The following is a 13,147-nucleotide window of genomic DNA, read 5'->3' as shown; positions in this document are numbered from 1 at the left end:
TGTTACCACTCAGTCATAGGCCGTGTGATATGAACAGGTGCTCGATCGTGTTGAAAGATGCAATCACCATCCCCGAATTGCTCTTCAACAGCGGAAAGCAAGAAGGTGCTTAAAACATCAACGTCGGCCGGTGCTGTGATAGAGCCAATCAAAACAACAAGAGGTGCAAGCCCCCACCATGAAAAACACAACCACACCATAACATCACTGCCTCCGAATTTTACTGTTGGCGCTTCATACGCTCACAGATGACGTTCACCGGACATTCGCTATACCCACACCCTGCCATCAGATCGCCACGTTGTGTACTGCTATTCCTCACTCCACACAACGTTTTTCCACAGTTCAATTGTCCAATGTTTGCGCTTCTTACACCAAGCGAGACGTCGTTTGGCATTTACCGGCGTGATATGTGGCTTGTGAGCAGCCGCTCGACCTTGAATTCCAATTTTACTCACCTCCCGCCTAACTGTCATAGTCCTTGAAGTGGATTCTGAAGCAGATTGAAAGTACTGTGTAATGGTCTGGATAGATGTCTCCCTATTACACATTACGAGCCTTTTCAATTGTCGGCTGTCTCAGTCAGTCAGCAAACGAGGTCGGCCTGTACGTTTTTGTGCTGTGCGTGTCCCTTCACGTTTCCACTTCACTATTCCATCGGAAATGTGTAGGAGTGTGGAAATCTAGCGTACAGACGTATCACCTGATCACGTTCGAAGTCAGTGAATTTTGCAGAGCGCCCCATTCCGCTCTCTCACGACGTCTAATGACTACTGAGGTCGCTGATATGGAGTACCTGGCAGCAGGTGACAGCAAAATGCACCTAATACGAAAAACATATGTTTTGGATGGTGTCCAGATACTTTTGATCACATAGTGTATCTTGGATCCTGCGCTCAAACCGATGAAAAATTGTTTTAATTGTACACCCGTGACATGGTTATATGATAGTACACTTTCGTGACAGAGGAAAATAGCAAACACCCTCAATGATCACACATTTTCAAGGTAATAATGTCAGTGAAAGGAATCAAACCTTGGCGCGGGTAACTTGAATTGCTCTTCTGCGCCACCTGAAATTCAGGAATCGTAAAACCGACCAGCGCAATAAATCATGAATACGAATCCACAGTTCAGCAGCAAACAGAAAACTGCACTTATAACAACAGCAGTAACTAACACACAAGCATATATAGAGGCTACAAGACATGTTCAAATAAAACGCCGTAAACACAGGAAAATCATCTTAAAACATTTCGAAGAGTCCACGTCTGACAGCATGAATCCTCCACTTGACAGATAAGAGAACCAGGTGCACACAGCAACAGCTGTCAACGGCCCCCAAGCACCTGGCCTCACCAGCTAGTCCACAACACTCTGCAAGTACTGCCGAAGCCGGCCAAATCGACGACCACGTGGCGATCACTTACTATGCTCGTACTGCCCTCATATCTCTCTCCAGTGACCCCTTTTTCTGTCCGTCAGAGTGTATCCCCTCGCACACGAGTCACAACCGACGACCAAAGATCAAAACAGAGGGCAAAGGTCGATATTCGGAGAGTCGCCACGGACCGGCGTCAATGCGGGGAAGTTGTCCACCTCGGCGGTGGCTTGTCGGTAGTTAAATATCTGCATCGGAGAAGCGCTCAGGGACGCAACGGTCACCTGGTGTCGCTCCAGTAAGATTGCCTCAATGCCGCCAAAACTATGGCAGTGTATTTCACTAAAAGACGCCCTATCCTCCGCCACAACATCTCCTTCGGGAGCGTCCGGGTCCCGTGGGCCCAAGATACCAAGTATCTCGGGGTCTGGTTGGATAAGAAAGTTTTCTTCCACCGCCCACCGCCATGCAGAATACATCACCCATAAATGGTAAAAGTTGACAAAGGTTTGTACCCGCTCTTCTCCAGCCGAGAGCTGAATTTAGATACCAAGCTCCAGCTGTATCACTCCTTTGTAGTACCCTCACTAACATATGGTTCCTCTGCATGGGCCACGGTGAATAAGTCCCGGATGCTGAAGTCCAGTGCCTATGGAATAAAGTTCTCAGGTGGAGTCTTCACGCCCTTCCACTCACCAGGATTGTCACTCTGCTTGAGGGGAAAATACGGCCCTTTTCAAGATGACCATTCACCGTAAGGCTCGCCAACTATACAGTAATGTGGAAGCCCTCCGTGAGACGGTCGTTGGACTACAAACCATCGGCACCACAGTGTCACGGCGATGGCACCGACACCCCGTTCTGCTCACCATCCTGGAGGACTCGTCTTCGGGGTATGACTGACGATAGGCCCAATACGGCCACGCCTGTTCTCGTCGAGCCACTTTCTTCCTTCACCTAGCGTTGGCGCATTGCTGCACCCTCCTCTGTACTTCCACAGTCGGAAGGTGGCACGCACCTTATAGTTTCATCGCCGCACCTTCAAAATGCTATGCTCGGCTGTTGTTCAGCCGTTGCTTTGAATCTCGTCTCACTTGTCCACCGAGACAGTTGGACCGAATCTGAACCAGTGACGCTGTGTACTAGTCAACTGCCCCAAAATTTAAAAAAATAAATAAATAAAGCGCTGAGTTGCATAGAAGTTGCAGCAATGCACTGTGTAGAGCGGTGGTTGCAAAGATGGGGTGATTCCCCCTGAGTGGTTAACGAAATTTTCTAAGGGGTGAAAACAAATGAATTGGATTGTGTTACGGTTACGAAACTAAAATACTTTTTAAAGATCATTATTATTATCACTATTTTGTAAGCTATAATACTGATTACCAAGTTACCAGTCCTTATCATTTTTTTCAAACACGAGCATTAGCCCATGACGCAATTTGGTTGAGGTTAAAGTGTATGAAACGAATGTATGAACACCTTCTACTCACACAGTCCACTTTTTAGATACAAACTCCTTACTTTGTGCCATGCATCTATGACTCTTAAGACTGAGACATATACATCACATGTGCTTTAATATCTCATCAAAATGCCTTCTCTGAGTTGAAGGTAGTTCTCTCACTGGACCACAAATTGCTCCATTATTCATTTAGTCTTCAGGCCGCAAGTGGCCCATCGGGACCATCCGACCGCCGTGTCATCCTCAACTGAGGATGCCGATAGGAGGGGCGTGTGGTCAGCACACTGCTCTCCCAGTCGTTATGGTGGTTTTCTGCGGAGCCGTTACGATTCGGTCGAGTAGCTCCTCAATTGGCATCACGAGGCTGAGTGCACCCCGAAAAATGGCAACAGCGCATGACGGCCCAGATGGTCACCCATCCAAGTGCCGGCCACGCCCGACAGCGCTTAACTTCGGTAATCTGACGGGAACCGGTGTATCCACTGCGGCAAGGCCGTTGCCTTTCATTATTCATTTGGCAACAAATAATGCATCTAATTGACGACACAACACAACAGTAAATACGTAATGGTTACTAAACTGCTGCTGAGCCTTCGTAGTGTTATTATTAGTAGTAGTTGTTGTCAGACAAAGCCTTGGCAGCCCAAGGTTTACCAGTTTCTACTAGTCAGAAGTAAGGAATCCAGCAACGAAGTAATTTGCAGACTGTAAGTGCAGCGCATGTGCTTTAATTCGGTTGGTTTTAAATGGGGGTGTAGGGTGTGTATGAAACAGGAGTCGCTAGGAACAGGAGTAATGCAGAGGAAGAATATTTTGTAACAAGTGTCTACCCTCAATGTGGATAGTCAGCTTTCTTTTCTGAAGAGGAGTTAGAGGTAGCAATAGCGATGCACTGCTAAGACTTCATCATTCTATAAAGAAAGGTTGTTAGAAACAAGCAAAATCATTATTTCTCGATATAATAAAACACCTACAGCAGTTATAATTTTTCATTCTAAAACGACGTTAGTGGAGACGGGTACTAGGTAATATCTGATTGCACTCATGGATAATAGTCTCAGAAAGGTTGGGAAACATTGCGTAGGGGGAAAACATATTACCATCTGGGGTTAATCCGCCCATCTGAAAAGCCCCTCATCCATCCACTTCGCCCTCCCCTTAACGTATTGTTACGCTGGTTGGTTTATGACGCTCTGGGGATAATCTGTCCTTCCGAGAACAACCCCCCTCCCCACCTCTCGCCCACTCCTCCTCGTCTCTCCTCTCGGAAATACCTATCCCCTCCTGCCTCCCTCTCGCTGATATAAGCCCACACTTTTCATCTCAAATAAATTGACTAATTTTTAAAATCGATCACTTAATTAACCCCTCCCCTTCTGGGAAATCGTCCAGTCCGGATGACACAAAATTCAAACCAAAGTCTATAATAACACCGACGCATACGAGGGTTGGAACTTTAATGGTGGCAACTATTTATTTACAGCTCGTATAAAATAGATACGTGTTTCAAAGCTTTACTGACGTTCAAAGTAGTCACCAGCATTGTGTATAACCAGTTGCCAGCGATGTGAAAGTCATAGGGTACTCTTAGCAGTGTCAGTTGTATTGACAGTTCGAGCGGCGCGGTCTGTTTCCCGACGAATTTGTGACAGTTCTGAAGAGAATGCCGTGAAGTTTTCCCTCCAGTTTAGAAATCGAGTTGAACTCACGAGGGCTTAAGTCAGGGGAGTGCAGTAGGTGGTATGGCACTTAACAGCCCCATAAGTCAAACAAATCAGTAACACCTTGCACTGTACGTGCTTGAGCATTATCCAGCAAAATGATGGTCAGATCCTGCAGAAAGTGTCATCACTTCTGTCTCTATGCTGTTCATTTTTGGAACACAACCTAGGACCAGCTTAGAGACAGACGTGATGACACTTTCTGCAGGACCTGACCATGACAATGCTCAAGCACATATAATGCAAGCTGTTACTGATTTGTTTGACTGATGGGGCTGCTAAGTGCTGTACAACCTACTGCACTCACTTGACTTAAGCCCTAGTGAGTTCAACTCGATTTCTAAAGGAAACACTTCACAGCATTCGCTTCAAAACTGCTACAAGTTTGTCGGGTGATAGACCGCGCCGCTCGAACTGTCAACACAGCTTGCAGTGCTAAGAGTCTCCTACGACTTCCACATCGCTGGTAACGTGTTATACATAACGCTGGTGACTTCTCTGAAGGTCACTAAAACTTTGGAACACATTTATATTTTGTACGAGGTGTAAATAAATAGGTTCAAATGGTTCAAATGGCTCTGAGCACTATGGGACTTAGCATCTATGGTCATCAGTCCCCTAGAACTTAGAACTACTAAAACCTAACCAAAAAAATGGTTCAAACGGCTCTGAGTACTATGGGACTTAACATATGAGGTCATCAGAACCCTAGAACTTACAACTACTTAAACCTAACTAACCTAAGGACATCACACACATCCATGCCCGAGGGAGGATTCGAACCTGCGACCGTAGCGATCACGCGGTTCCAGACTGAAGCGCCTAGAACCGCTCGGCCACATGGCTGGCCAAACCTAACTAACTTAAGGACATCACAGAACACCCAGTCATCACCAGGCAGATAAAATCCCTGACCCCGCCGGGAATCGAACCCGCGAACCCGGGCATGGGAAGCGAGAACGCTACCGCACGACCACGAGATGCGGACAGTAAATAGGTGCCACTATTAATGTTCCAACCCTCGTATATGTAATCAGTTTGTGAGAGACACGGCTACTCACCTCCTCTCCCCCACTTTCAATGATGTAATAATTTTAAGCACCAAGAAATGGAATGAAGTGTGGTATATTAGCTGCCATTTGGGGTCTCCAGCGCATGTTTCTGTCGTCCAGGCACCAAGCGTATGGCGGCAGGGGCTGCCTCCCACTGACAGCTCCATTTGCTGTGGATGCCTGCAGCCTAATGGCATGTACATATCAGCGCGCCCCTCCAGCCTCACCACACAGAACTACAGTCAGAACACTCATGTCCACGGTGGCCATGAACTACGCCAAGTGTGGAATGAGAAAACCCCTCACAGCCTGCCACAGGAAACCATTTCCAGAGGCCTCACAGCCATCCATGGCGGGCCTGGGCTAGAGACACCACATCGAAACGCTAGGGACCACAAGTTGTCTACCGTTAACTACTGTCAAACAATACTGCAATTACATGATGCATACCGAGTGTGGTGGGACGCGAAATTGAAGCGTCATCCATCCACCAGTGTCAGCCCAGTTTGCAGGTGAATATAAGTTTAATTTAGTTTTGTTAATGTATTTTTGTAATATTTGTAACGGTTGTGAATTGTTTAAAGTTTTTGTATTTTTTTTTATGTCTCATGTACGGAGAGGGCGGCGCAACGAACGGAGACAGCATCTTCGCTGCCGGGACCAGAGAGAAAATTGCTGGCCACTATACGTCGCGGGTCGACAGCCAAAGAGCAACAGAAGATCCTGAAACCAAGTTGTTGCGTCGTGCTTCTAAAAATAAAATAAGTGAGAATTTGTAATGTTTTGTACAACAATGATATAGGAAATTTAATCTTATTGAAAATGTTAGTTTTGTCTCGTCAAGGCTCAGGTTCACGTCTGTATGTAGGAAGATAATAAACTAGTGGATGTTACTAAAGTTGAAATACGTGTTCCGAGGATGTATTTATGAGGAATTATGTGAATGAATTAATAATATATTTGACAAGATTATTGGATTTTGACAGCGTTCATCGTGACTTTGAATCTCAAAAAGTTTATTCAATGTGGTTCTAATATCGATTAAATCAGATAACGTGTATCAATATAATTTCTGAGGATAAACAAACGACATCTAAAAATTGAAAAAAGTTTACGCAAACCAATTCCCCCGAGTGACGTAATTCTGTGCATACGACTCAAATGATGTTTTACAGTTTCGTTCAAGAACCATTCTGAGACAATTTAAAAAGAATATAAATAATTTTGAAGTGGGTTGTAACTGACGTAGGTGACGAAGTCTACACATGGTCATATGTCGAAAGAAAATCATTTATAAGAAACTTACGTCGTTACACTACACGAGCTACCAGAGAGCCCCATTGCCCGTAACAGCGGACGCAGGCTACAGTCCCCTTTTTTCGCAGTGGTGTCCTTTGCTGGAGGAATTCCAGCTTCAATTGACTACTTCCGGTTGCAAGTGACTACCAGAGCTGGAGTCGGCATCCTTTGATATTTGATACCTGGAAATCCACCTTTTCTCTTCTTCAAGTGGCTGCTTCCTGTTTGTGTGTGAAGCAATGTGTGCAAACACATGCTGGATCAGTGAAGACATATAAAGCCTACCCAGCCATTCCTGGCCTCCTTCTGCTAACATATTGCAGTTGGGTCAGCTCGATTTGATGTTTCCCTCATGCATTATTAGTCTGTTTGCTCCGTTGTCGTCTTTGTCTCAATATGAAGCGTTCAACAGCGCCATCAGGCAGCAGCAGTAGTGGCGCCAGTGATGGCACACGTCCAAGACAGTCGCAGGCATAGGATTACAAGGCAAGTTCAGATTCAAATTGGCAAGTGTAGCATTTTTTTCGAATTCTGTCAATATCGTAACAGCAGTATTAAATATCCACCAAATTGTGCATGAGCTGGAGGCAGAAAGGCTGTTGTGGCAGGAACAGCATCATAGGTAGTATATCTGTTCTTCTCCACGTATGCAATATGCTGCTGTTATTTAGTCGTCATTGAGTCTTTGACGATGTACACGATTTCGAGGATCAAAATCGATAACTTTTTCACTAAGATTTTCGTAGTAATAGTACTGAATACAGACAAACGGTCCTGCCGCAGTGTTTCCCGTCAGATCAAAGAAATTAAGTGCTGTCGGGCTGGGCTAGCTCTTGGATGGGTGACCATCCGGTCTGCCGAGCGCTGTTGGCAAACAGGGTGCACTCAGCCCTTGTGAGGCTAACTGAGGAGCTGCTTAACTGAGAAGTAGCGGCTCCGGTCTCGTAAACTGACATACGGCCGAGAGAGCGGTGTGCTGACCACATGCCCCTCCATATCCGCATCCAGTGACTCCTGTGGGCTGAGGATGACACGACGGCCGGTCGATACCGTTGGGCCTTCCAAGGACTGTTCGGGGCGAATTTACACTCCTGGAAATGGAAAAAAGAACACATTGACACCGGTGTGTCAGACTCACCATACTTGCTCCGGACACTGCGAGAGGGCTGTACAAGCAATGATCACATGCACGGCACAGCGGACACACCAGGAACCGCGGTGTTGGCCGTCGAATGGCGCTAGCTGCGCAGCATTTGTGCACCGCCGCCGTCAGTGTCAGCCAGTTTGCCGTGGCATACGGAGCTCCATCGCAGTCTTTAACACTGGTAGCATGCCGCGACAGCGTGGACGTGAACCGTATATGCAGTTGACGGACTTTGAGCGAGGGCGTATAGTGGGCATGCGGGAGGCCGGGTGGACGTACCGCCGAATTGCTCAACACGTGGGGCGTGAGGTCTCCACAGTACATCGATGTTGTCGCCAGTGGTCGGCGGAAGGTGCACGTGCCCGTCGACCTGAGACCGGACCGCAGCGACGCACGGATGCACGCCAAGACCGTAGGATCCTACGCAGTGCCGTAGGGGACCGCACCGCCACTTCCCAGCAAATTAGGGGCACTGTTGCTTCTGGGGTATCGGCGAGGACCATTCGCAACCGTCTCCATGAAGCTGGGCTACGGTCCCGCACACCGTTAGGCCGTCTTCCGCTCACGCCCCAACATCGTGCAGCCCGCCTCCAGTGGTGTCGCGACAGGCGTGAATGGAGGGACGAATGGAGACGTGTCGTCTTCAGCGATGAGAGTCGCTTCTGCCTTGGTGCCAATGATGGTCGTATGCGTGTTTGGCGCCGTGCAGGTGAGCGCCACAATCAGGACTGCATACGACCGAGGCACACAGGGCCAACACCCGGCATCATGGTGTGGGGAGCGATCTCCTACACTGGCCGTACACCACTGCTGATCGTCGAGGGGACACTGAATAGTGCACGGTACATCCAAACCGTCATCGAACCCATCGTTCTACCATTTCTAGACCGGCAAGGGAACTTGCTGTTCCAACAGGACAATGCACGTCCGCATGTATCTCGTGCCACCCAACGTGCTCTAGAAGGTGTAAGTCAACTACCCTGGCCAGCAAGATCTCCGGATCTGTCCCCCATTGAGCATGTTTGGGACTGGATGAAGCGTCGTCTCACGCGGTCTGCACGTCCAGCACGAACGCTGGTCCAACTGAGGCGCCAGGTGGAAATGGCATGGCAAGCCGTTCCACAGGACTACATCCAGCATCTCTACGATCGTCTCCATGGGAGAATAGCAGCCTGCATTGCTGCGAAAGGTGGATATACACTGTACTAGTGCCGACATTGTGCATGCTCTGTTGCCTGCGTCTATGTGCCTGTGGTTCTGTCAGTGTGATCATGTGATGTATCTGACCCCAGGAATGTGTCAATAAAGTTTCCCCTTCCTGGGACAATGAATTCGCGGTGTTCTTATTTCAATTTCCAGGAGTGTAGTTTAGTACTGAATGTATGTCGTCTTAAATTCCAGTATACATCCAGCGGGTAATTATCGACCTGGCTGCTCAAAGCCAGCAAGAGCAACAGCAAAAGCAGGAGCAGCAGCATTGTAATTAGTATATATTTTCTTCTCCATAGTACTGTGCGTATACATAATATGTTGCTATTAGACAAAAAATTTCATCATACGCGTCATATGCTGCATATCCTTTGTTGTTGCAGAAGATGACTTCGAGGAGCAGGAGCAATGAAAGACAAAGATTGTGATGCCATCTGCATCACAGCTATCGTGTAAGTACATATCCGACCATCAATTTTTTTCTTGTGTGTGTGTGTGTGTGTGTGTGTGTGTGTGTGTGTGTGTGTGTGTGAGTGCTTTTCAAATAAATCGATATGGTGCTGTTGTAGGTGATTTCGGAAGCCTCAATCAACTGATCCATGGTGGTTCAGGCGAGGAAGTGCCTGAGTGGGTGGACGAGATGAAGAGGGAGCTGTGTCGCCATGAGGAGATGCTGGATGGCCTGAGGGATATGTCACGGAGCCAGTGTGATATGATTTATACATGTACTCACTCTGCTTACATATATGCATTGTTCTCTTTTTCCTTGCAGCTGCAGGTGGTGTCTGGAAGAATGTCTTTATTTCGCATTATTCTTTCCCTGCAGTACCACCAGCCATGCAGTATGCAGTGGTGCGGGTACCAGTGGCGATGAAGAAGTCACTAAAAAGAACCGGACCTGTGAAGCACGATCCGCCGTGTGCGATGGACCTCGTCACTACGCGGGAAGCCATGGCGGTTCAAGCAGTCGCAGCTGCAGTCCCTCACCAGCTCTGCTCTGGCGTCCATGGTCAACCCTCCCTCAGGCAACTGGCTCAGAGTTGTGGCAACAACCATCTATGTAGCTAGTGAGTGGACAATCGACTGTTTTATCAATCGATTGGTCAGTCGATTGTTTTTTTTTCGTTCAGTCCGTTTCCTTCAGTCAAATGAAACAACCGAATGAAGCTAGTCTCTGCCGCCATATCAACTCCATGAATCTTTTCACTCACTCAGTGCTTTTGACTGGTTTAACTCCATGTTTTTCAGCCTTTTCGATAATGCACGAAACATGACTAGGGTTGACAACTTTTTTTAGTGACGAGTAAAGAATCTTATTTCAAAGAGATTTGAATGAAACTTATTTTCGCAAAATATGCCTATGAGGAAGCAATATGCTGGTTGCCTTAGCCGAAGAGAAACTGAAGTAAACCTGCAAGTTAACCACATGTCTCTGTTGGAATTTCATCAAAATAGTTTAAATGCGATGAAAAACTTCACACATACAAGACTAAAAAGTAGAAGATAAATATTTAAATGGAGAAACTTTTTAATGTACGTATTTACATACTAAAATACAAATTTTTGTGCTTGTGGCATTAGATATCAGTTTTTTGTTGTTTTAAAAGTTTAATATCTGGTCCTGCTTTTAAGCGAGGTTTACTACATTCTGTTTTCAGTCAATCGAATTTTCCACAGATTCGAAAAAAGTTCCAGGTTTACCCCGGACAGTTGAATAAAAATCCCTCCAGCACGCCCCTGTGCCCTCAAAATTAGAACCAATACGAGGAAATCTGGACGTATTGCAGCCATAATTGGGGCAATGGTTCCCATAATGATATACGAAGAATAAAGGAATCTTACATTGTCTTAGCGACAGTTTCTATTTATGTGGATGGTAAATATTTTGTACAGAAAATTACGTCAAAAGCAGTATGTGTGCCTCTGACGTTTTCAATTTGACCGGTAGTATCATATCTATTAAAATTCACAAGCACAAGTTTTCAGGACTATGTGTATGACCTTATATGTATGGGAGCTAAGAGGGATTATTTAATATTTTCTAGCCTCTTTTGAAACCGTTTATATTAAAAATTTTCTCCATTTAAATAGTTATATTCTGTTTTTTAGTCTTGTATGTGTGAAATTTTTCAACTTATTTAAACAATTTTGATAAGATTGCAACAGATACATGTGGTAAACTCGCAGGTTTATTTCAGTTTCTCTTCAGCTAAGTCAACCAATATACTGCTTCCTCATAGACATATTTCGCGAAAAGACCACAAATGTAAAAATGAGAGGGAATCGAGCTCACAGGGAAGCTTAGTAGCAACCGTCCTCAACTGCGAAACATTCCCGACAGGAACAAAAAGCAAGGAAATAGCAGTGGTACAGTAAGTACCTCCTCTCCGCCACACACCAGAACAGAAGTAGAGTTAATATGGCCTTGTCATCCAGTTCTGAGCTAAGTCGAACGTTTCAAGTCTATAGCTTACCGGAAAGTTGATTTAAAATCAATTGCAGAATTTGTGCCGAACAGAGAGACACGCAGAAAAACAAAGTATCCTCTGCCACACATCGGGCCCAAAATCGAGTTAATATTACAGTATAGTCCACGCCCCACACCATTACAGAGCATCCACCAGTTGGATCAGTCCCCTGCTGGCATGCAGGGTCCATGGATTCATGAGGTTTCAGTCATCAGTTGTTTCAAGACTCTAGATTATCGTGAAGCTCCTTTAAAATCAACTGCAAAATTTATACCGAAAGAAACAGACAAGAAACCGACTTGTTAAAAAGTGATTGTTCATTTACACTGAAGCGCCGAAGAAACTGCTATAGGCATGCGTTTTCAAATACACCGATGTGGAAACTGCGTTCGGCAACGCCTACATGAAAAACAACATGTGTATAGCGTAGTTGTTAGGTCGGTTAAGATTTAAGTGACCATGAACGCGGTGTTATAGTCGGCGCAATAGCGATGGGACACAGCATCTCCGAGGTAGCGATGAAGCGGGAATTTTCCCGCACGACCATTTCACGAGTGTACCTTGAATATCAGGAATCCGGCAAAACATAAAATCTCCGACATCGCTGCGCCCGGAAAATGTTCCTCCAAGAACGGAACCAACAACGACTGAAGAGAATCGTGCAACGTGAGATGAGTGCAACCCTTCCACAAATCGCTACACATTTCAGTGCTGGGTCATCAACAAGTCTCAGCGTGCGAACTATTCAATGAAACATCGACGATATGGGCTTTCGGAGCTGAAGGTCCACTCGTGTAGCCTTGATGACTGCACGACACGAGGTTAACGCTTCTCCCGGGCCTGTCAACACAAAAATTGGACTACTGATGACTGAAACCTCATGAATCCGTAGACCCTGCTTGCCAGCAGGGGACTGTTCCAACTGGTGGATGCTCTGTAATGGTGTGGGCGGTGTGCAGTTGGAGTGATAGAAGACCCTGATACGTCTAGACATGACTCTGACAGGTGACACGTATGTAAGTATCCTGTCTGATCACCTGCATCCATTCATGTTCATTGTGCTTCCCACGGAATCGGACAATTCCAGCAGAACAATGCGACACCCCATACGTCCTGAATTACTACAAAGTGGCTCCAGGAACACTCTTCTGACTTTAAACACCCCAGACATGAACGTTATTGAGCATATCTGGGATGCCTTGCAAAGTGCGTTTAGAAGAGATCTCCACCCCATCGTACTCTTACGGATTTATGGACGGCCCTGCAGGATTCATGGTGTCAGTTCCCTCCAGCACTACTTCAGACATTAGTCGAGTCAATGGTAAGTCGTGTTGCGGCACTTCTGCGTGCTCGAGATCACCCTACACGATATTAGGCAGGTGCATTAGTTTCTTTGGCTCTTCAGTGTATA

At 46.3% G+C, this 13,147-nt stretch overlaps 1 pseudogene; it reads right to left on the bottom strand.

Annotated features, from left to right (window-relative positions):
- Positions 1-3,226: 3,226 nt before the first annotated feature.
- Positions 3,227-3,344, bottom strand: LOC124778587 (annotated as a pseudogene).
- Between the last annotated feature and the right edge of the window lie 9,803 nt (positions 3,345-13,147).

The sequence above is a fragment of the Schistocerca piceifrons genome, chromosome 2 (genome assembly GCF_021461385.2).
Source record: "Schistocerca piceifrons isolate TAMUIC-IGC-003096 chromosome 2, iqSchPice1.1, whole genome shotgun sequence".
Classification (NCBI taxonomy): Eukaryota; Metazoa; Arthropoda; class Insecta; order Orthoptera; family Acrididae; genus Schistocerca; species Schistocerca piceifrons.
This window is presented reverse-complemented; position numbering and strand designations above follow the sequence as displayed.